This window comes from Apus apus, chromosome 7, assembly GCF_020740795.1.
Source record: "Apus apus isolate bApuApu2 chromosome 7, bApuApu2.pri.cur, whole genome shotgun sequence".
NCBI lineage: Eukaryota > Metazoa > Chordata > Aves > Apodiformes > Apodidae > Apus > Apus apus.
Genome location: NC_067288.1, coordinates 12,626,833 through 12,651,162, shown reverse-complemented (window position 1 = coordinate 12,651,162; position 24,330 = coordinate 12,626,833). Strand labels below are relative to the sequence as shown.

At 39.9% G+C, this 24,330-nt stretch overlaps 1 long non-coding RNA gene across 1 annotated transcript; it reads right to left on the bottom strand.

Moving 5' to 3' along the window:
• Positions 1 to 6,168: 6,168 nt before the first annotated feature.
• On the bottom strand, positions 6,169 to 24,066 carry LOC127386879 (uncharacterized). Its single transcript, XR_007890001.1, has 6 exons — positions 23,873 to 24,066; positions 22,199 to 23,033; positions 20,313 to 20,412; positions 15,391 to 15,509; positions 6,470 to 6,593; positions 6,169 to 6,231 (listed from the first exon to the last, which is right to left on the bottom strand). It is a non-coding gene; the product is annotated as an uncharacterized LOC127386879 (long non-coding RNA).
• Positions 24,067 to 24,330: the final 264 nt, after the last annotated feature.

Below are 24,330 nucleotides of genomic sequence, written 5' to 3'. Positions count from 1 at the left end.
CAAAGGTTTGGAGTGAGGGTGTTTCCCCTCCTGCGAGCAGGACTCTCTTTGTGAAGCTACTCCTCTGTGTGGCTTTCTATAGCAGATGAGTAAGGGAGACGCCTAATTCCCTTTATTATGTTTCGTAGCCTGAAGACAGTGGAGTTCTCGGGCCAGAAATATCCTAGATCAGCTTCTCTTATCACGTTGTTGATTTAATAATGCTTTCTTTTTGCTATAGAGATACTAAGAGTGTGTAAAGTACCTCTGTTTTTAAGTATGATAATCGTTGTAATACATTGGGATGTTAGCTGTGTCATCTTGGTCATTTTGTGTCTGGGTTCTCTTCAAATTTGTCATTTTTATGCATCCTCAGAAATGACTTCAAATCGGCACATCCTTTGTCATCATAGCTGTTGTGATGAACATGAACAAAGTTCTTGTTGCTACAATTAACAAAAGTAAGGCTGTGTCCCCAGAGACTATCTACAATAATATCTACACACAGATTGTACTGTTCCCCCTCTAAATCTTGCTGCTGATTAACAGGGTGGGGCTTTTTTCCCTGAATAACATGTTGTTTTTCTAGTTTGCTAGTAGTCTCCACAAATGACTGTTTGATGCAGTTTTGTGTCTCCAAGCCTACAGTAAATGAGAAACATTTTGTAGAATTTTCTTTTGCTCTTGAATTTTTCAACATGCACATGGGATAAGAATGTAACAAGCCTCCAATAGAATTTTATAATTGGATCAAAACACAGTTCACCCACATATGAGCTGGATTGGTTGTGATAGATGTCAGGAGAAACTCTAAGGCAATACTAAAATTCTTTTATTCCATAACTGCCAAATAAAATAGTACTAAAAGCCTGTGAGCAAAAGCCTCCTGGTTTGGCTGGGTTTAAATAGAAAAAGAGCAATCAGATAGTGGATGGGGCAGCAGTGAAATCAAATTATGTGAAGCCAAATGATAAGATTGCCGTACCATCCTCCTGCCTCCATTTCTGTTTCAGTTCTGAACACATTAATCATGGCTAGATTTTGCACCTCGAATCCAAACCAGGTATAAATCCCATCTTTAGGAAGAACCAAAGGCTGAGACATCTTTCAGCTGTGTGCAGTATCTACATGCAGCTCCTGCAGCTGTCTTTAAGACCGTATCAGATCTGGTCTGCCACCCAGATGCAGGGCTGGACAGAGTATGCATGTACTTGTGGTTTGTTTTTACTCTAAAGATGAAATACTGACTTGGCTGCTTCCAAGGAAGAAGCAATGACCTTGCCTCAAGGGTCTACAGGAGGATGCCTGGCCCCACCAGCCTAGGCTGAAGGACCCCTCTGGCCCCACACCATGAAGCTGGAGTTTCCAGGGTCCTCCTGCACCAGTGCACCCCCTGCACCCACAAGCAGAACTGCTGCCTACCCCCAGCCCCACTGCCTGTCCAGCAGCCTCCTGGCACCACAGCTCATCTTCTTTTCTCTGTGCCATATACCCTCCAACCTTGTGTGCTGCTGTACTATTGCACACAGCCCCATGTGTCCTGAGCCAGGGAGCCAGGGTTGGTGAGCTACAGATAGCACACCTTCCTACACTGGAACATCAGCCACCAGGAGCTGTGCACTGAGCTGCCTCCTTTGTCAGTCTAGGCTCTGTCTCTGTGGCATACAACTCATCTCCAAAAGCATGGTTGGAGTAAGTCAGCCACTACTGAAATGTGCCCATTTCTCCACGAGGCACAAGGTGAAGCTGTGGTGGAGCACCCGTCGTCTGCCATAAAACGCCTCCTAGCAGCATCTTTGGAGAAGGCTGACACTGTGGTAGCGCGGGAGACAAGGATGAGCTCACGCTGTGCTGCCCGTGGTGTGCAGCAAAAGCCTGGTCTGTTTGTATTGGCCTTTCCTCAGCAGAGATGTCGTCACTCTGACCCGCAGCCCCCGAGGAAAGCAAACAAAAGCAGGGAGGCAGAGCAATCCTCAGGTCCTGCCGAAGCCCCGATGCAGCTTATCATCGTTGTGTGTGGTGCCTAGGGTTTGTGTCAGCAATGCAACACCGTTAATTAGATTTAGACTAGATGAGCATACATTAGACACAGTGAGACACTACCTTCCTGCCTGACCATCCCTGGAAGAGCTGGGCATGGTTTTCTTTCCTTATGTATATTCCCTTAATAATATATTTGTCACAAGGATTCTTCCTACACCCATCTGGCATATAGATATTTTTCCAAATTTGTCATTTTTTATGTTCCAAAACCTATTTTACTTCAGATGCTTTCATAATGAAGCAGCAAAAGCCTGCCATAGCTTGATATATGGAGCAGAAATCACATCTGTGCCAGGCTGTTTTCTAATCAGATAAAGCACTGAACACGTGCAGTGCTTTTTCTTCTGGCCTTTGAGCAGAGGTACCTGAGTGACTTCCAGTGCTAGTCGAGTCTTGCATTCACAATTAAACCTCAAAATACTAATCTTAATTTTAGCTTTTGTCTAATTTCAGTGCTTTTAAAGCAAAATAAAAAGAACCAGTAGAACTGCCCGGTGGCTCCTTGCACAACACAAACCATGGAAATTTATTCCACAACTTGGGTATCAGGTCAAAAACCTGTGCTTGAACTGGAGCGTACTTTTCAGAAGGGCATTTACATTAACTTCTCCTTTTAAAGCTGTCATTCATACCATATAATTTGGACACCTCTTACCAGGGAGTACTGGAAGGGGACAACAGGATAGGGACTTCAGTGAGTTTGTTCTTAACCGCATTTAATCCTCAGACAGAAGAAAAAGAGTTGTAATGTCCTATTTTCATTCACACTGTAGGTCTGTGGTGCAAGAAACTTCACTTAACCAAAGAGTCACAGGGAGGTGCTTCTACTATTCTCCAAGTCTTCACCTGCTCTGCTGTGGCTTGGCTCCTCGCCACTGCCTGGCTCCTTTGCATGCACACAACCATCAGGCGAGATGGATTCTGCAGGAGATAATTTCATCTGAAGCCATATTAACTCCCCAGACACACTGTCTGCTCCTCATGGTACCTCCCAGGAGAGGCTTCTCTGCCACAGCAGAGACAGGAAGGCTGATGGTTTGTGGCACTCCCCTATGCCAAATCCCAGGAGATAGTTCTTCCTACTTTGAATTTCCTCTGTTCATACAAAGCAAAAGGACAATCTGAGACATTGCGCTCAGTATAGTTCAAAAAACAGTTTGAAGTGTGAATTTTTCAGTATTTGAAGCATTGGCTTTTATGATTTATTTATTGATATTCCAGGACAAGCATTTCAGAGTGTACCTGATGCTTTCTCCAAATATAACAATGATCACTGAATGAACAACAGTATTTTCATTGACATTTTGTCCATTGCTATGCAGATAAATTTTGTCTCTGTAATAACACAAAGGTATCAGCAGATAAAATCAAGCATTTTGGAGAAACACAAAAAAAACCCTAATTCTGAAACGTAATAGTTCATCTTGTTTCATTTCTGACAACAGTACGTACTTCATGAACAGAACCTGACTTTATACCAGGTGTGACTCAGGCGTAGGAGATGTGCAGGGATTGCTGTCTCTTATCCCTTGAGTCCACCTTGTAATATTGCTGGTATCCGTGTGTAACAGATAGTGTTGTGCACTGGGCTGGAAGATAATAAATAGATGTGAGCTGATGATTTACAGGAGGGTGCTCGGAACTCCTTGAACCACTAGGGAAGGGAAACTGTGCTGGTACAAGGTTGTGCTGTCAACCTCGCAATAGTTTTTCCTCTCTCCTGAGGGCAATTTCTCCAAGATGTAACTTGCTTCCTGCCTCATCATCTGGAAATTCACAAATCAGAGGAATTGTGGTTAATTACTAAAATGGCTGATCCATAGATTCTTAGCTGTCACAGCCTGGGGGGGAGGGGTTTAGTTGTTGTTTTTGTCAGAAAGGATTTCTTCTAAAGTGATGAAATAACTCACATTAATGAAGATTGCAAATAGAAGACTTTTGTGATTATTTCCAGTTGCTGAAAGAATTGCTTATTTAAAATGCATTGCTTTCTTATGTGAAGAAACTTGTATTTCTGCAAACAGCCAGAATAAATTTAGCCCTAAAACATTCATAACGAAGGATGAATACATATCCAGGCTAAGACTGTATGTGATCTCTGATCATACAGTAGTTAAGTTATACAATCACAGTGATTTATGGTACTAAACTGTGGAGCCTCATATCTGCAGGGGTGTGGGTAAAAGGGGCGGAACTCTCATCAATCAAAAGACTATACTTGTTCAGCATTGGAATAATTAAGGTAGACAGTAAAAAAAGCATGAAATAATATTTTAAAAATGAAATCAGAATTTCTATTTGCATAGCATTATTGAGCAATAGAGTGCTGAGCCACCTTTGCAAAAAGCTTCCCTAGAAATCCACTTTATTACCTTGTAGCACTTGATATATGTATTCTTCATATTCATGCTGAGGGTATTTGTAGAGTAGTTATATAATACACATACTGGTCTCTATTTAAAAAACAGGATTACAAATAACAGCCTTCTTTCCACTTTATTCCAAAACAGCAATAAAACAAAAAAGAAAAAAACAATAATAAGCAATTTTGACGTGCAAATTTCTGAAATTTCAATCATCCTTTTGATAGTGCTTTTTTTCTAATTCACCAATATCAGGTAGAGATCATTGGGCATAATGAGGCTAACACAAGGGAACTGTATTAATCAAACAATGTCAAAAAAAAACTTTAATTAACTGCGTATTTTGTAAAAGCCACATTTCATTACTGTTTGTTAGGAAGATGGAAGCATGCACTGGAAACACTAATTCTAATTATTACTTCAAGTGGGAGTTTTTGGCACAAGGTCAAGGAATAATAGAAGAATGTGTGAATCTATGCTACAGTGTAGCAGTAAGACTAATCATTTGAATAAAGCCAGTTGCTTTTTCTTGGACTATCTGTGCGCTGTTCAATGTTCTGGATGAATCTAACACAATCAGCCTGTTCTCTGGTGTATATCCACTTCCTGCTGACTCAGGGCAGCTTGCCTCTTCTGCTATTTATTAAAATGAAACATTCCTATTAAAACACCATTTTTCAGAGAGATGACCAAATAGATATTAGTAATGACATTATTAAAGCTATTTTGTTTAAAATGAACTGTCACACTTGTGTGTTGCAAAGCAACACAAACAAACCTATTTCGTTTAGTGAGATTGCTTTGAAGAGCTGGATTTCTTTCTTTCTATTAGAAGGCATTGCAGAGGGGATGTGATGTGAGCTTCAGGAAACCGCCAGCTTTTATAGCTATTAGAAAGGAGGAATACTGTTCCTAGTACTCTCCATAGCAAATAATGTATAATTCATAGATTTCATTAGCATGCAAATATGATCCATGGTCTCCTATGTTTATATCTCCTAATAATCTATTAATGGTTTTAAAAGCAAAGGGTAATAGAAACATTTTGTATGAGCAACATTTACTCATGTGTCTGTTTTTTTCTAATTGTATAGTATCAGCATGTATAGGATTAAAACAGAAACAATGGAAATTAATTAAACTATGTTTTTATCAAATAAGTATTTATTGAATATAAGGTCACATGCCTAATAATTGCAGTTCTGTAACAAAAGACCCTATTGTCATTAGGTGTCAACATGCATTAGAAAAACCTGTACTGTAGGGGTGGAAAGGTACTTGTGGATCAAAGCTGCTGCTTGAAATTATCCCTAGATCTGGAAATACTATTTGTATTGAAATTTCAAGTCCCCTATCAAACACGGGTGGAAAAAGAAAACAAAGAAACATCAGATTAATCTTGAAGACTTGGACTCTTTCTTTGTAATAGCAGAAGCATACGTAAGATTTCATCCTGATGCAACCTTGTCTAGCATTTTAGGATCAGCTGCTCTCCATTCCATATTCTACTGAAACTTTAGAGTTGTCAGTCTGAGAATATGCCAAAACCCACTTCTTGCTATTGTCAGAGCAGAGTTTATACAGCATTGGCAGGCAGATAGTTCCAGATTTTGTTGTTGTGTTGTTTTTTTTTTTCTACTCCGGGCATTTGTTGCTTGCAGGTTTGAGTGCCTTTCCTCCCACTCTCTGCAGTGCCATCTCCCGGCCATTGCACAACCCCCGCTGCCTTCATCTGCTGCTCCCCACCTGGCTAGTACCCCAGCCCCAAGTCCAAGACCCTTACCTTTCCCTCCTTCCCCTCTCTGAGACTCCATAGAAAAGATCTGTCCAGGTAGTGATTTCATTGCTGTATTTATCAAAAAACCACATAAAGAGAAACAGTGCAAGATGTGAGCACATCTGCTCTTTGTAAAAAAACCCTCACATAAAAAGCAATGGTGTTCTAGGCAACAATAAACCATTTTAATCAATTAATGGAAAGAAAGTAAAAGAGAGAGTAAAACAGTCATTCTCTTATCTGCACTCTCGTATGTAAAACCTCTATTACATCTTCCTTCTTCCTTAAGCACAGAACTCTTACGTACCTGTAACCCTTCCAGAAAGGAGAATTGCCTGAAAGCTGCAGCTGCGTGAATCCAGGAAGCTGGGTGGTGGGTCCACAAGGAGAGAGGCAGTTCAGAAAACAGTTTACATGCTGTTCATATTGACCTATTCATGTAGAAAAAGAATTGATTTGTTTAGTAGAGGCTACCTGTCAGTACAAAAAACACAATCACATTCACAATGAAAATACACCAGTTTTACACAACAAAAGAGCCTGTTGGTACATACACTTCACAGTTTGTTACAGATTTCCCTAATTAAATGAGTATAAAAAGTTGATTAGAAGCTCTTAGAAAAATCAGACCCACTTATACCAAAAAGTAAGATTCAGAAATAAAATACTCACAGTTGATTAGACTAAGACGAGCATTTCTCAAACATTTCTCGACACTTCAGAAAAAGCGACATATTGAACTCTATTCTACTGTGAGGCTCAAAATGGCAATTAACAGTTCTAAGCTGCACGTAAAACCCAGTATGAGCCATGTTTACAAGAACATTGTGTGTGAATAAAATTATGTTATCTTTGGTTTGAAGAACTTTGAAATAATTGCCAATTCTTGTATAGGATCGGTTTTTTGAAACAAGTTATTTTAATTACTACTAGTGTCAGGAGTGTATGTAGGTGATTTTATTAGATTTAATGTCTTTAGTGAAGCTTCCTGAACTGTAGCTGGCTTACTTCTGTAGGGGATGAAATATTTCATCTATCTTTATTATTCTTACTTTCTAATATTGTACCTATTGGTAAATAAAATCCTAGCATTTGATGCTTTTTTTACTTTCACAAGGAGTATCAGTGTGAAGCACAGTGATATTTTATCATAAACAAATCTGAACATCATGTAGATCTGAGCTTCTATATATCACACTGGTAACATAAATACCCTTCAAGCTGCATGTATTTAGAAACCTCTACATCTGTGCTCACACTGGGACCTCTGGTTCAGTGATGTGCAGGAGAAGCTCTTCCATTAAAGGATGTGACCAGGAAAAAGGGGAGAGAGTGAAAAGGTCCCTAAGAGTTGAACAACTCGGTCCTGAAAAGTGACAGAAATCCTTGCTGCTTTTTCATGATTCAGTCAGCACTTTTTCACTTCTAGTAACTTTTTTCTCAGATGTGTAGTTCCTTGAACCCTCCACATGCAAATTATTAAAAAAATTATCAAACCAATGATAGCTGCAATTCGGTCAAAAAATGATGTGTACAAGGTCATTTCAAGGTAACTGTGCACACAAATGATCAAATCTTCACACACATGTCAAGCAACCCTTCAAGTCATAGGACTTGTGGATTTGCTTTGTTTTCTCTTCCTTAACCACCAAGGCCACACACCCACCATTTTGAACTTCAGCAGTGACAGTCAAGCTGCACAGAGCAAACAGCACAGCCCATGACAAGCCAGTGGGGTGTCCCATGGCTGGGAGATGGGCAAGGCCACGCTCTGCCTGGCACAATCTGCAATAGATGCTCACAGGCACAAGGTCTCTGCCTCTTCCCTCACACAGAGGCGGACCCAGCCAGCCCTACATCAACACAACTGCTCAAGGAGTAAGGCAGGAAATGTGAAACAACACAGCACTTCATGATAATCCATACTTTACATCACCCAATTCCAAAGGTAGACTAATTCCTTAATATGCATTATCTTGACTATGTCAATCCGATGTGAAGGTTTTACAGACATCTGCAAACATTCATACTTCAAGGAACACAATACCCATGCACTTTACTGTTGTGATATAAATTAGCAGTTTCCCACTCTTTATTGCCACAATAAATCCACACAGAAAGAACTGTTGGTATATACAACAACATCAAAGAGCCTGAAATAGAAGTAGTGAATTGCAGTTATAAAAATAAATTTCTAAAAAGAAGAGAGAAAAGGAGACGAATGTTCTAATCTTACCTTCATCATAATCTTATTAGCATTTCTCAGTGAGTAGTTCAAGTATCAGTCTATACTCTTACGAATCTGTCTCATAAATATGTCAAGTGCAAAGTATAGTTATTTTAATAGTCTGTGTTGGTGGGCCATCATGGATTTAATTAAGAGACAACTAGTGTATGAAATATGACACAAAAGCACCAAACTAAATGGGGAAATGTTTTACTGCAGATTTAAATCAGGGCCATAGAAGTAATGATGATCTGGCCTTAGAAATCCTACTTAAATTTAATTAATGCAGACCAGCACAAACCTGTTCATATAGGATAAAAAAATAGAGGCATTAAAAAGAATGATTTAAGCTATACTGTGTTATTTATAAAGACATTTGCATTATCTCCAACTGCATTATGTTATTTATAAATGTGTGTTGGATCATGGCTCTTTAATTTTAAAAGGCTGGAAATGCAAGTCCAGTAAAAATTGTTAAAATATTACTTTCAGCTATCTGTTTTTCATGATCTCTCCAAAATGAAGCCTTATTAAGCTTCTTGACTTATTTTGAAGGGTCTCAGAATGTTTGAATCATTCTGCTACAATATTGCCAATATCTTTCTAAGGTTGCAATGAAAACTCTGTTATTTTCCACCCAAAACTCCTGTTTCTTCATCTTCTCAAAAAGCAAGAGCATAGTCAGCACTGCGAGTAGGCAGGATTAGACCTTCAAGCATTGCACAGTTCCTCCTGCTGTCATTTTGGTGCACTGTTTTGACTTCATAGCAGATTTGGCAAGATACGATGTTTTTAAGAAGCGATGCAAAAGCACATATTTTCACATTAAAATTCCTTACTATTTATATGAGTTTAAGACTATTTTAGAGAGGAAGAAGCTGATAATTCCATGAAACTATTCCAATATCTCAATCCTATCATGCAACATCATTGACTGACAACAACCTCAGTTCCACTGAAGTTGAGAGTAAGGCTTACTATTGATTTATAAGGGCACAGAAGCAGACTCTGAAAATATACAGTTAAGTACATGCCTGTCTGGCTGTAAGAACTGATGCCTCAGTCAACTATAGAGACTACACTTATACATTATTTTCCTGTATAAGCATTCCCATTTCATTAATCTCATCCAGCAGGTACTGGTTATTGCATGTTAACTTTCTCAATTCCAGGGGCTTCCAGTCATTTAGATTGGAATAACCTTTAATTGGTTGGTTGCTCTAGCAGGCAGTTAAAGTTTTCATACATTTTATTAACCTTTCATTACTAAAAAAGAAGAAAAAAGGCAGTGGCCAGAAAGCATCATTAAGTGAACTTCATTGCTATTTTCAGAAAACTCAGAGCTGTGGACTCTAGCTGCTCTCCGAACACCATAATTTTACACTGCCAAGAACGTAATAAAAACTGTAAATTGACACAAAAATGAAAGTGCTTGGGAGAAATAAATTTATAACTACTTTTATTTTTTGGTGAAGAAAACATCAAAGTTTTCCAACTCAGCCTGGAAGGCAAAAATGGATAAAAGGATAGTGCCTATAGTTTCAAAATATTTTTATCTTTAATGAACAGTTGAAAATATCCATATATCTCTTCCAGTATCACTGTATTTAAAAAGCAGTCAAGTCTTTTGTTCCTGACATGTTTATAGTAAATCTATTCTCATCTGTTGTGTTTGCATAAATTGTCCAAAAGTTCATCCTGTCTTGGTTGCCTTTCAGTATTCATTAGTATTGAAGTCATTTTTTGACTAAATGAAGGGAAAAAATGCCCAGAAATTGAGATAATGCATATAAAGAACCAGACTTCTGATGACTAACAAGAACAAACAGCTTTTTTCAGCCAAATTCACAGAAATTTCTTTCTAATTGCCAGGGATGAACTAAACAGTATGAATTGCGTGTGCAAGCACATAACAAATAAACACAGGCAATCAGCATGAAATTCTGAATAATAAATGATAAGGCAATAATAAAGTCCCAAATAGGTATTTATATGGACACCTAACTAATAAAATAGCTCCTGTCAGAGGCCTGCTGTGAGCCATCACCAACATTTAGCATTCCTTTGCACCTTCCTCTGATAGTAAGAATTAGGGTGCAGAAACACAACACCAAGCCCAGTCTTTCACCTTCCTTCCAGAGAGATTGTGGAGTCTCTTTCTCAGGAGACATTCAAAATCCACCTGGACACATTCCTATGTGATGTACTCTAGGTGACCCTGCTCTGGCAGGGGGGTTGGACTGGATGATCTTTCGAGGTCCCTTCCAACCCCTAAGATTCTGTGATTCCTCAATTAAGGAGACATCTGTAAAATGAAAAAAAATTGTCTTGAAGAAGTACTGCCACACGGGTACAGCCTGAAACATGGGGCTGGTTGAAGCCCCTGGAGAGGGATGGATGGATGGAGGGGGGGGGCACTGCACAGCAGAGATCCTCCACCTCTCCATGCGACAGAGACGGGGAAGGTGCCTCCAGCCTCCAGGGCTTCGCCTAGCTTGGTTTTTCCCTCCATCTGGGATTTTCTCTGGCACCCACAGCCTAGCTGTCGGCTCTCCCAGCCACAGCAGTGGGAAGCATCCTGGTACACTTGCCATGCTGTGCTCTGCTGAGCCTTGTGGGTGCTCACAGAGGCAGTGCAAGCGCAGCCCACTTCCCGTTGTGGAGGCAGGAACAAACACTGAGCTTTCATCTTCTCAACAAACACTCCCAAATTCAAAAGCTTTCTCTCAGGAATAATTAGAGCCACTTTGGACAGCATTGTAGCTGGAGCATCTAAACACATTTTAGGTTACTTTTAGCACAAAATATTCACTTGCCAAGAAGGACTGAAGATCAAGGACATCATTTTCTGAGTGACTCAAGTAATCAAGAGGTGAATAGATAAGAAACAACTGTACAGCTGCATCACAACCAAAGAAACAAGGTAAAACGGAGCTTTCCAGTCTAGACTCCAGTGGAATCAAACCTGAAGATGTGCAGGCAGAAATTTACCCCAGTCTACTCCCTGCACAACGTGTTCATTAGATTTTAAAACAACAGGGCACTGTATCTCATAGCCTCAGGACATGTTTTCGGTGCTTGCCATTACAAGTCATGTTGACAGTGGGTTTTGTTCGCTGAAGTGCGAACACACCATGCTTTTGCAAAGAGTTGTATAGAGTAACTTAGATTCACAGAAAGCTACCCACACCTCTGTATCAAAAACAATTTGCAGAATTAAATATATAACAAACAAGTTTGAGATCTGCAGTGATTAAATTAGTGAAGTAATTAGCATGATATTTAAGGTTAATGTTCACAAGTAGGTTAATTATATCCTTTCCCAAATTTCTGTTTTCATTTCACTTGACACGTTGCAATAACAGTGAAAGTGAGGCCACACTTGCAGAGATGGCAGCCAAGGTAGCATGTATCACCAAAGATATCAGAGACCAAATGCACACTTCTGAGGGAACTTTACTCCAACATAGAGTCTTGGAGCTTTATATTTTTCAAGCCCCAGCAGTTCTCCATCTTTTAGGGTGAATTCCCTTAAATAATGCTTCAGATCAGTAAAAAGAAATGTTTTCTACAGGGCTTTGGGATTTCTTAGCTTCAAGACTTCATACAGCTCTCTGATGTTAATTACAAAAGAGACAGTGTTTAATTCTTTATACTTAATGCAGACCACATGCACAGCTCCCGTGTACAAGACTGCAGGCCCCAGGTAATGTGGAGAGCTGAAATTCTTTCTGATTGGACTTCAGTGAGGTTACTTCACTTTTATTTTAATGAAATAAAGAGCAAAATTTGCTGCAGTTATCAGCAGAATGGTTGTAGAGAATGCAGAGGCACTCTGAGAAACCAGGAAGCACAGCCTTTTACATGGTGCAAAGCTCCCAGGCCTTGTTCAAGCACAAAGGTAACACGCTGAAGATTTCTAGTAGCAGAGCAAATGTTTTTCGAAGCGTCTGAGCACTGTTCCCTCTTCTGCCTGGCAGAGACTGTTGGTTTGTTGCCTCCTCAGCGTACCCTAGCCCAGAGCCAAGCTTCCCAAACACTTACGGAAGGGACTGGTGGACTGAAATGCTGCATATGGGGCTGAGCTTCAGAATTTCAACCTCTAAAACAAAGAAAGATGAGACCCAAATACCTCCAAACAGTATGGTATTTCACAAAAAATTCTTATTTAGACAGCATGTGTAATTTGTAATTACATCCACCCTAGCAAACTTCACAAGGTTTCCTCCCGTGGTAAACATACGAGGTGTAGGCTGCTAGAGCCCTCCCAGCCTAGCCATACTCCCCCAGTGACGTGCAGCCTGGTAAGAAGTTCATGTAGCCATTTTTAGCATTCTTCCATATGGAAGGACATATTAACTTCACGTTAGATTCTGCCGGAGGTGGCTACGTCGGAGCACCTGCGCTCACGAGCTGTGTGAGCACCATTGCCTGTCCCTGCACAGTGAGGGGCCATTCCTGAAGATGTCACGCTACCTGCTCACCCTCATGCAACCCCTGGAGTGCTTATCCTCTAAAAGAGTGTCTGTTTCTCCCCCAGGAAGAGGGCATTCCCTGGCTTTTTATTTACACCCACTTTCCCTCATGATGACTTTTGGCCCAGCCTTCCCTCACACAGCACCTCAAGACAGCAAAGGCTGGGCAGCCAGGCCTAGCCTGTCCAGCTCCTCGGTCCCTTCTCCTGTGGGGCCAAGAAGCTCTTACTGGGAAAGGAACACAGGCTCCTCGCTCTGCAGGGGAAGAGGGAAGCCATGACTGTAAGGGACAGCTGAATAAAATGGTTGTGTCAAATCTTCTTTTTTGCAACTATTTTGCTGAGCAAAAGGGTGGATCTGGAAGTCTTATCACTATCTTACGGAGGATGTGCTTTTATATACCACTGTGACCATAAAAATCAATCTTCTGAGTAAAAGAAGTCGCCTCTTAAAACAGAGCTAGCCACAACAGCTGGTTTTAAGCTTCTGCAATGTAAAAAACTCACAGCACACTACACTGAAACTTTGAATTGTTTTCAGATTTTTTTAAGCTGCAAAATTTTACTCAGCTTTGTTTTACTTTATGTTATTTTATGTAATTTTATGTTATTTTTTTGTTGTTTTGGTTTTTATTTCAGTATAGTGGTGTTATTTGCTAAATTATTTGATCATTTTACCACAGCATTACAAAACACTAACTTGCTGATGCCTGCTGGACCCTGCTGATAAGGAGGATCACAAGAAAGGAGCTGGTGAAAATCAGTCTCTGTCCTTTTGAAAAATGAGTTGAAGTAATTTCACATTTTTACTTACCCAGAGACACTGCAACCATTTCTCTTCCTTTCTTATTGTTCACACCACCACAGCATAAACATATGCTTCTCTACCCCACATACCTACTGCCACAGGCAGAGCCCTCTTCTGTATTATTTCAGTGGTGAGCACAGAGGTAGGGACGCTCTCGGCTGCACTGTATTTTCACAAGCGACTGCTGTGAGTATACATGCAAGTAGAGTAACTGATTTTTGAAAAGCAGTTAGATACCCAACCAGTAATTGTGTGCACAATTACTGTGATTACACATGTAATCATGGTCATTGTGCTTTCAAATGGTGCATGTGCTATTCTAAAAATTCGCTGCTGCATTACTAAAATTAATGGGAGCTTTGCCATCAATTTGAATTGATGGAGGATCAAGCACTACATATTGTAGCAGCAGTGTTGATATAAGCAAGTGCAATTTTTGCACCTAAAATGCTAAATTTTCAGACTGTATTGAAACAGTAAAAGAACAAGACATAACTTCTTAGCATGTATAGGTAAATATTCACTATGCATTCATTTCTAAATTATCATTTTTGAACAGGGTTCTGGATTTGATTCCAAACTCCACTGACATTAAGAGAAAACCAGGGCTCTGGATCAAGACTTCTTCCTTTAATGTTTCAAATTAGCTTGGGTTCTACAGCTTTGGCTTTTGACGGTCTTGTCTTTCAAGAGTTAACCAGGATTTTGCAGAGAAGATGCTGTGCAATACAGTAGGTATGGTGATATGTAGTATTTCATATCTAGTCTTTGTCCATGTTCAAACAATGTGCATTAAATGTCTTACTATTGTCTCTTTTTCAGATTAGTTTACAGCCCTGTAGTTCCAGCTGTTTTATTCTGAAACTCTAAAACCCTATCACTAGGGAGTTCTGTGTAATTGCCCATAATATGCACCACATTATCCATTTCAGGAACTGTGCTGAAAGACAGCAGCAATAAGGGGTTTTCTAAAGGCAGTCTGGTTTATACTAATGGATCTAACAGGAAGGAAATGCAATTTGAAAGAAGCTGATGCATATGTTCTATTGTTGAATATAATGTTTGATTTAATTATTAACTGTCTGTGATGGAAAGTCAGATCCTGCTCGGTTCTGCTTACAGTTTGGTACTCTGTTACCAGTAAAAACAGAAAAGATTTACTCTGAGGATTTAAGGGTTCTTTGTAAAATACTGACATTTAATTGTGCTTTTATAAAATATCAGCTGTGGAACCTCAGTTGCATGCTTCTTTTATACTGCCTTGCTTTCTTTTATCAAACCAAATATACAATATAGAAGCTGATTCGCTTTTCAGTTGCATGAGTCAGGAGATTCTCAAAGTTAATGATCTGCTGTAATTATTTAAATAAATATGATCCAAATTCAGTTCATATTCACTGCTGTTCATGACCTATTAATTTTTATTCTATTTTGCATTTCATGTCATACACATAGCACTGCAGTTAATCTACTGCATCACTAAGAAATTACACAATGGACCCAAATAAATTTTCAGGAAGGAGTTAAAATGTGCTGGCATGACTTTACCTATCCTTCTTTTATCAGGGATGGAGGATTTGGCAGCCAATTTCACTCCAATTCTATAATTGGTGTTTTGTGATTTCTAGTAAATTGTTGCATTGTGTTACAAAGGTCCCTAATTCCATGTGTGGGTGTTAACATGGTGTAAGGAATGAATTCATTACAAAGAACTCTTACCTGGAATTCCATTATACTTTCCTCACCGTGGTGACTCCTATCAAACTCTTTCATATAGTGGTATTGATGCTAAACGGTTGCATTTTCAGAGGAGTTTCAAGGTAAAAGTCATTGCTGTCCTGCATGATTCAGACAAAACCAACAGTTTAACACTACTAGTAAACAAAATGATTAAGCAACGTAATTTCAGTTTTGCATTTTGTATCTGTCTGGTGAGATTATAATCTTTGACACTATCTTCAGCAGATGCAGGACTGGAGTTGAAATTAAACAATAGTAATGATATTTGGAGTGCATCCAGAATTATCTTCATTGTTTGTCAGAGTGGCTTCCACATCATTATTTGATCCATAATGTCTCATATTTCCTTAAACATATCTTTCTACATGTAGTGCACACAGCAATAGATCCTTGGGATGCATCTTCCTTTGCAAACTGCGAAGGGATTGGTAACTTTTGTTAGGAGGACAATAGTAAGAACTGAAGTTCTTAAGAAATACACTGCCATGCCTCAAACACCCAATTGATTTAGACAGCTGAAGAAAAATTAGAGATCCCTTCCACTGTGCATTTGCATTCTTGGTGTCAAGTCAGCAGATTTCAGTCAAAGCATGAAAGAGCCACTGCAGCAAAATCCATCTCAGCTTTATCTGGAGACTTCCATTTGTAATCTGGTCTCTGTTGTAAGGACCTGAAAAGATTCTAGGCTTTTTTAAAACCTCAAACTTTTTTAATATTTTGGTTTAGAGAAATACCTGAGAGCTCAGATCAAAATGTATCCAGACTGCTTTAGCCCATGGCTTGCATCAGAGTAGATTTTAGCTGGGTCTTCCCTTGGTCAAGAGCATCATAAACCCAATCTTTCTTAGGTCCTTTCAGGACTCCTGCTTTCAGCCTTGCCAGAAAACAACAAATGCCAAGATGTTAAAGTTAACAAAAACCTGCAGAGCAGGTATGAGCTGAAGTCAGCTTTCGTTTTGGCTAAAGCTTTCCCTTAAGTTTCACAGTTACTCCTACTCCTAATTAAAAGTTTATTGAATCACTTTGCATACTCTAGTGTATTGAAGAACAATTGTTGCAGTGAAAAGAAAAACTGTCAGTTCTGAAAATAGTTTGGACTGCTCATGTTCCATTCTAAGTATATGGAGAAATATCCAGAAAACTGGATTGCATCAGATACCCACACATGTATAAGTAATCCTCTCCCTGCTTTCTCCTTCTGAGGCTCATTTTTACAAAACACATGGCTAGGACTGAACTCTGCTTTCTGCCATTGGAGTAAGCTACAATGGAGCAAAGCACAAAGGAAATGTATTCCCCTGGCGTACGTAGGATCTGCCTGTAGAGATCAGTGTGAGAATTAAGAGCAAACACTTCTGGTAACCAGTACACTGCAGGGACTGGGGGAAGCAGGTTTCTTGGATCCCATGACCAGATGTCAGGTAGGGCTACATATGTGCTGAATGTCAGACCATTAGTGGATCAGGAATGCTGGCTTCTCACTCAAGTCCTGGGAGCTCATCCTCCCATTCACCCATGCCAGAACCCATCCTGCCTGTGCATTTTCAATGCACCTGAACAGTAAGAGCTGGTGTGACCAATCCATCCACTCATTCCCTTCTCCTCAATGTGCAGCTCCCTGCACTGTTCATGCTTTGTCTCCATCCTGAGACACTATCCTGTGTTTGCTGGCTTAGACATGTCCAAGAGCGAGACTGAAAAGGGTATCAGTGACTACAAGGAAAGGCAATTGAAAAAGGGTCCTGTAGAAATCATTTTATAGGGAAAAGAACTGAAGTCACAGAGGTGCTTCTCCATTTCTGCTATGAGTCCTCTGGGCAGAAAAACAGGTGAGTTTACTGCATGCTAATCAGGAAAAAGAACATCTGAAATATGCATCTGCACATGAGCATCTGTGCAGTTTCTCCAAACCAGTTCTCAAGTGTATTTTTTTCCTGTGTGGGCCTCTTTTGTTCTTTGTTGTGCCAAGAGGTTTATTTTGTATAGGTGAAGAGACCCCTATCCACCAGCCATCAGGGAGTGCTATTAATATGCAACATCTTGAATGTATGAGCTGAATGACAAGCTGGCAGAGTTTGAGACTATGTGGTCCAAGTTTATGTCTCTCCCTGAAGAGGTGAAAAGCCCCTTCCCAAGCTCCCTGCCAAACTGTGCAAAAGACGAAAGAAAGGAGAACAGGCAAATTATTTTTTTATTTCTTTCTTCCTAATATCTTCACATTGTCATTTCTTTCCCCTGGCCACAGTTAATGTCAATGGCCAATTTCACAGAGTTTGCTACTGAACTTCAATGTCAAAAACACAAGGGCAGAGCTGGTGAACTTTTTTTTAACTGCTCATGAAAGAAATCTGAGATATTTATTAGACATTTTATACATACATCATCTTTCAGATTCATGTATTGGTCTCAAATGTCCCTAAAATAGTGAGTTAAACTCAGGTCCTGAATTGTAGGCATATTTGAACTTTGCTTTTGTTCTCCTAGTGTCATCATACAAAGCTTGACTGAGCAAATTTTCCAGTCTTGGTGGAAAACTTGCTGAGTTTTTTATGTGCCCGAGTAGGAAGAAAGGATACCTATATGTCTCATTATTGACTCGTTAGAGTTTGATCTAGGAAGAGTAAATGGATGTTTCCTATTCTCCTCACTGAGAAAATGGGGAAGGATACAGTGGGAGGAGGAGTAACCAGACAGCCAAAATTCTGAAAACAAGCTGCTGCCTGTGGCTGTTCCTGGACATTCAGTGGGGCTTAGGAGCTGAACTCTTCTTGTGCAAATCAGCTGCTCCTGCTGACATGCTCACCTGAGTCCTCCTGTACCAAAACATGCTGGACTTTGTTATCATACAACTTAACAGTGCTGTGTTTTTTTTGTGGAACTGATGCCTTAACATGTCTTTGGCCTTCATTGGCTGTTCAGCTTTGGGATGTTCAGAAATAATAGAAAAACAAAAAGCCACAAATAAAAAATTTGCTTCAGAGTCTTCTGATAGAAGACACAGAAGAACACAGATGAGCCCATGTAGGTCTACCTAGCCTAGCAGCAATGTCTACTTGTGTAAGCAGAACAGAAACCACAGGCCCACCCCACAGACCTTTCCTTGGTGCAGTCATTCCCACTAATTCCATGCAGCCAAGAAAGGAGCTGTCTTTCCACCTCTTCATTGCAGGATGGAGTTAGGATGCAGTTTTGCTATGCTCAATACCAACCAGTCAGGGCCTTGCAAGCCAGAGTTTCAGACCAGCAACTCCACAGCATTTTCCTCCTTGCTAGACACTGGCCTGGTCAGTAAGTAGCTCCACCCCAAGCCTCCTTACAGAGTACTACAGGGAACAGCAAACTGGGCTTTTTCAGACACCAGCTGTTACCCTGGCATCACTAACTCCCTCTGCGCATGCCTTTGTCATTCCCTGAATCTCTGCCCACAGCACAACTCTTGGAATGAGTTAAAATGACTTTTAGGATGTTTTCCTCTTGCCTTCACAGACTCATCTGCTTTGTTTTTCCCTCAGTCACAGCAGAACATAGAAAATGATCTACACAGAAAATGTGAAAAATAGTTTCTATGTAAATTGGAGGTAATGTCAGGCAAATTAATTTGTTAATTTAATGTCTAAAAATAATTTCATATTTTCCATTCTGAAATTTATCTTCCTTCTTATGGGAATATATTTTTCTTCATATTAGATCCTTCTTTTAACTGCTCCAACCATTTTTTTGCCATTTTACAAAGCAGGTTAATTTACAAGTGATGCTTATCAATCACAAGAGAAATTACATCTGTGATTCCTTTTTATGAGATGGAAGTCTATCCCTTTTCTGGGAAGATTATATAGAACTTTAGAAAAGATTCCTTTTGGTCCAGGGATCAGGACCCACAGAGAAGGTCAGATGAATACTGCCAGAGGAGTAAAAGTACCAGCCACAGTGCATCAGCTTGAGGAAAAAATAGTTACAGCTTGTGGAGTGATGTGGGACAAGTATAAATAGATTTGCATTTTGTAATGTTAAAAACACCTTAAAGTCTATAATACCATCAAAAATATGACTGTTTAAAATTGTATCATGCAAATGTGTTCTAATTCAGGTGAGTTATTAAGAATCCCATAAAAAAGACCATTAATAGGATTGTCCATGCTCATGCAGGAGGGGCTAGCAAAAATCCCTCACTGATACTTTAAATTTGGGAAATACTGATTTTATCAGCTTGCCCACACAACTAGTGAAAAGATTTTTCAGGATGACAGTCACTTGGGTAATGTGAACTTTCGGGCCAACACATCTCTGTTGCTGAGTGCATGTAACCTTCCTGACATTGCAGACTGATGCTAGCCACAGCTCTTCCACACAAGAGAAAATCAAAGCTTTGAATTCAAGGGCTTCTCACTGAGAGAGAAATGAAATAATTTTAAACAAAATTCCTACTTATTGAATAAACAAAGGGCAGTGCGGATGCCGGCAGCAGATGCTGTCCCAGGTCTGGCCCCAGCTCTGCACAGTGCCATGTCTGCAACGGGGACAATTCCAGCTGTGGCAGAGCAAGTGCAGGAGCATCCCCATGAGCAGATGGACAAGCTGCCTCCCATAGCAGGCAGCACCAACCTCTGCCTGCTGAAGAGGTTGTGCCTGCAACATCAAGCACCCTTTCCCAAGGCACACTGTGGTGTTTGCAAATTACGACACCTCTGAGTATTGCCAAAATCTTTGCAAACATCCTGTTCTATCTGTGAACCACAGTGGCCCCACACCAGCAGGCAGAAACGAAGAGACAACATCTCCTCAGAGTTAAACTCCCTGTCTCAGCCTTCTGCTCAGCTCTCCTATGGGGCAGAGGTCCCCAAATGCCACTCATACCGGCAGGCCAAGGGCTATTTTAATAACACCAGTTAAACTGCACTTACCCTGCTGAAGGTGTCCTCTGATGCCACTACAGTGGGCAGTAACTTTCCCTGCATGAACTGTCAGCAAGACAGATGTGGATTTCCTTAAAATAATAAAGGCCTGAAAATAAAAGGATATTGATTTAGGCTATCTTGTCAGTCACAGGAAAGAACAGCCCAGCAGGCATAATATAGGCAGAGACTGTAAAAAAATGCACTGATGTTTCTAAAGACTTGAAGATAATAGTTTTAATGGTGGCTGGATGGACTATGAGCTTCCAAAAATTTCATCTGAGACAAAATATTTTACTGGAGAAAAGCAAGACCAAGAGAACAAGTTTTCCACTGGACCAAAATAAAATGATTCCACAAAGAACTTCATTAGTGCCTTCAAAGGCAACAGCAGGAAAAGCTGAGCAACGTGCTGTGTAGCTGGGCCGAGCCCAGCGGGCACCTGGTACTTCTTGCCTTGGTGAAGGTCCCTCAGCTGCTATTGGCATTCACATACTGACTGGGTGCCCAAGGACACTAAAACAGTGAGATACCTGCTTGGTTGTTTTGAGATGCTACTGATACAAAAGGTCAACAGCCTTCCACAGTTTGGATCTTGCTGTGTTCCCCCCACTGGCAGAAGAAAGGACCTGCCAACCTCAGCCATGCTGCATCATGCTGCCTCCTCAGGTAACCCCCCCCAGACCCCACAGCCAATGTGGGGATTCACCAGCCCTGCAGCATGGGAAGGCAGCCCTGGAGCCCATGGCACAGGGCTGCACAGACAGACTCATGAAAGACTACAGAGCCTTTTATATTAAACAGAGCTTAAAGCTGCAAAAATATTAACACTTACCAAAAAAGAGGAGCATAAAGGTCCTTTAATAGCCCTATACTGCTCTTGCCACAAGCTCCAAGTGCTTAGAGAGGAAGTGACCTTTATGAAATTATTGTTTATGATCTCTCCATGTGTGTGCGTATGGGCACAAAGAGTATTCCAATTTATTTAAAAGGTTACATATCAAAACTGAATATGCAGTACAACTTTGTTATCACATTGTATAGTTTTTACACAGGAAATACAATCCTTGGCATGTATTGCCTTCTAGGCACTGGGGCTGGATTCCCTTCCTATCAAAACAAAAGGTGTAGAAGTAACACAGAACAAAATAATTCATCCTTCTTTTCTTGTTTATAAACTGTCTATGAATCTCTTAGACAATGCGCCAAATAATCCCTGGCTTTAAATCACTCAAAATTTCTTCCAGTAAATAATATTCTAGCTTGCAGAATATTTGAACATGAGATTCAAGGTATTCAGCACCTTTGCAAGCAAAGACTGCTCATGATGAATAATTTAGTTCTCAGTTTCAGAAACCTGATTTGATTTCTTTTGTATGACCCTCTCAGGGTACCTTATGCATCATAAACAATCTCCCCCACTCCTGCTGCTTGTTAGAGGCACTGGCTGTGCCTGACGAGGAGATCAACTCAGCACTGCCTGTTAGGTGCCCTCAAGCTGACTCCAGTAACTAGGTGATAAACCACTCCCCTGCTCTGAGGGAATACCTGTGCACTGTATGTGTACTTCAGTTCTTTGCTCCCCAAGGAAAAAAGTGCCCTGAATCCACCACAAGGAATGTGCCTTTCACTCAATAAGGTAAGAGATTAATCAGGACACATTTAGTCTAGCAAAATAAGTGGTTAGAATCCTGTGAGCAACACTGGATAAACTCACAAAATAAAAAGTAAACTACAACTAGTAAGAGCACTTCTAAACTGCAGCTATTGATAAGGACCTCTCCTAACCCCAATGAGATCAGCAGCACAGTGAGCTGGCAATTACAGGTCCAAACCTTGCCCAGGGTGTTCACCCTGAGCAGCACCTTTCCCTTGTTCAAGGTGGATGATCTCACCTCCTCCAGGCTAGCCAAGAGGGTCCTGCAGGCATCTCTGTGGGCTGCTAGCAGCTGCTTTCCCCAGCATCCTCATACACTGCAGCTCAGGTCAGAACTGATCCTGCTAGGTCCATGGAATGGTCGAAAGTCCTTTCATTCTCACCTTGTTTCTGGGAATACAAATGCAAACACGCCAAGCAGGACACGTACCATTGTCCTGCTTCACCCACCATGATGAGTTTCTTCCCCTGCTATGGACGATCTGCTGAACTGTCATTTTTATTGTATTCCTTAGGAAGATTATTATTTTCAGCTTTGGGTCACCCTGCGACTCACAAGACACTGAAGATGATGCTTAAACTGTTAAACTGTTTTATGCAAACATCTTACTGGAGTTGGGGCTCCTTACCTGAAGTTAGTTTCTAATTGAAACCATACATCACATTTTGGAGTTCCAATGACAATCACATGTACACCACTTTTCCTAGGTTAACCCAAACTATCAACCATTGCATTCTACCATGATTCTTGTGACTTAAATGGGTTAAAAAAAACAAAAACAAAAACAACTACTTTCTTAAAATCATTCTGCTTGGACATAGTCACTGAACTTGCAAGTGACAATCTCCTGATAGCACAAAAGAGGAGAAATTGGCCTCTAAGATTCACTTTATGCTGAAATACAATGTTCAATACACTATAAAAAATATATTCCTCAAATAGAAATTTGAAAACTGCACTGTTTCTTACTATCTTACATCTTCAGAATTGTTTCTGCTTCTGGACAAGTCCCGCATTTCACAAGGTAAAGGTTCTCCAAAGCATTCCATCCAGCTGAAACCTTCCTGAAGTCCTTCAGGTATGCAGTCCCATAGGATAGATAGCAAATACCAGGCAACACAATGTGAAATCCAAATATCACAATTAAATATATCACTGAAAATTTATTTTCTGCAAGTACCTGAAAAGTCTAATTGAAAATTTGCTTTTTCAAATATTCATGAAAGATAATTTCAAGTGCTTGAGAGAGAGAGAGCACATTCACAAAGAGTCATAGACATGATCAATTTGGAGTTCATTTCTGAATTTAAATGAATATTCATGGACATTTTTAACTATTCCTTTAACTTCAATACAGAATCATCAGCACTCACTCGCACCTAGTTTTTATTAGTGCAAATCAGGATTAAAAGTATTGAAATCAAAAGTTAAGCATGTCTGAAAAAGGCTTAAAGAAGAAGAGAATTAAGCCATCCTTTCTTATCTTCAGAATGAATAAATCTAGCTTCCTTTTTTTATTAAAATTTGAGAATAATTTGTGATCTTTTGAAGTTATTGTTCTGCTGTCAGCTAAAGCTATTTATATGCTTTGATACTAAACATTCCTTTACATAATGGTGTATCTTCCTTCCAGCCCCTTAAAAATCATTCATCTGCAATACTTCTTTCTCCATTTCCTTGGATTCAGTTTAAATGAAGTTTATACAACTCTCATAAAATGGTCTGTTTCAGGCTGGTTTCAAATGCTACAAAGTTGAATATTAAAAATTCTTTCACTTATCAAAAATGTTACAACATCAAGAAAAAGGAGGAAGGTATTTTAGACAATAAATGGAAACAGTTGCAGGTCAATGGGTTATTGAAATATTTTCCTGAAGAGTAGCAATAGTCAGATTTAGTTAGATTACTTACATGCTTCAAGTTCTCATGTGACTGAAGAACTCGTGGGATATGATACAACAGTAAAATCACATTGATTTGAAAAGCTTTAGTCCTAGAGCTTTATTTTCTTTGTATCTTGTGATTTACTCTTTCTCAGTTTGAATCTGAACTCAGAAGTTCCTCATTTTATTTGACTCCATATTTATCTGAAAACTCTGGGATGACCCCTGAAGCTGTTTGGAAAGACAAGACTGTATTAAAGGTCATATTTTCAAAGATAGCCTAGGTGATTTAAAAGTATAAAGGTCTATTGACATATAGGATTCAAAATGTCTTAGTCACTTCTTAAAAGGGCATAAATTGGGGACTATTTGGCTCTTTTGACTGTCTTCCTAACATTACTTTGTCAAAGCAATGCTCAATGACATACACTGAGTTACATCACAAAAGCTAACAAAGATAAATTCATTAGAGCTAATCAGGTTTGT